A 775-nucleotide genomic window follows, 5' to 3' on the forward strand; every position below is an offset into this window, starting at 1 on the left:
GAAGCATCAATTCTTTGGCGCTCAGCTTTCTTTATAGTCCAACTCTCACATCCATACATGACTACTGGAAAAACCTCCCTTAGTGATTCTGATTACTGGGTTTGGGAAGCACAGATCTATTTCATGGGTGTATGGTGTGGATGAAGTCAGACAATATATGTGCAAATGCTTCACAAACTAAAGAGCCCTGATTGTTATGTATTGTTGACTGCTGCTGCTGCTGCTGCTGCTAAGTCTCTCAGTTGTGTCCCACTCTGTGCGACCCCACAGACGGCAGCCCACCAGGCTCCGCCGTCCCTGGGATTCTCCAAGCAAGAACACTGGAGTGGGTTGCCATTTCCTTCTCCAATGCATGAAAGTGAAAAGTGAAAGTGAAGTCGCTCAGTCCTGTCCGACTCTTAACGACCCCATGGATTGCAGCCTAACAGGCTCCTCCGTCCATGGGATTTTCCAAGCAAGAGTACTGGAGTGGGGTGCCATTGCTTGGAAAAAAAGTTATGACCAACCTAGATAGCATATTGAAAAGCAGAGACATTACTTTGCCAACAAAGGTCCGTCTAGTCAAGGCTATGGTTTTTCCAGTGGTCATGTATGGATGTGAGAGTTGGATTGTGAAGAAAGCTGAGCGCTTAAGAATTGATGCTTTTGAACTGCGGTGTTGGAGAAGACTCTTGAGAGTCCCTTGGACTGCAAAGAGATCCAACCAGTCTATTCTAAAGGAGATCAGCCCTGGGTGTTCTTTGGAAGGATGATGCTAAAGCTGAAACTCCAGTAC

At 46.6% G+C, this 775-nt stretch overlaps 1 protein-coding gene across 1 annotated transcript in view; it reads left to right on the plus strand.

Annotated features, from left to right (window-relative positions):
• CWF19L1 (CWF19-like 1, cell cycle control (S. pombe)) overlaps positions 1 to 775 on the plus strand; it is a 25859-nt gene that overhangs the window by 3371 nt on the left and 21713 nt on the right. The window lies entirely within an intron of this gene.

This window comes from Bison bison, unplaced genomic scaffold (assembly GCF_000754665.1).
Source record: "Bison bison bison isolate TAMUID 2011002044 unplaced genomic scaffold, Bison_UMD1.0 scf7180017864456, whole genome shotgun sequence".
Lineage (NCBI taxonomy): Eukaryota > Metazoa > Chordata > Mammalia > Artiodactyla > Bovidae > Bison > Bison bison.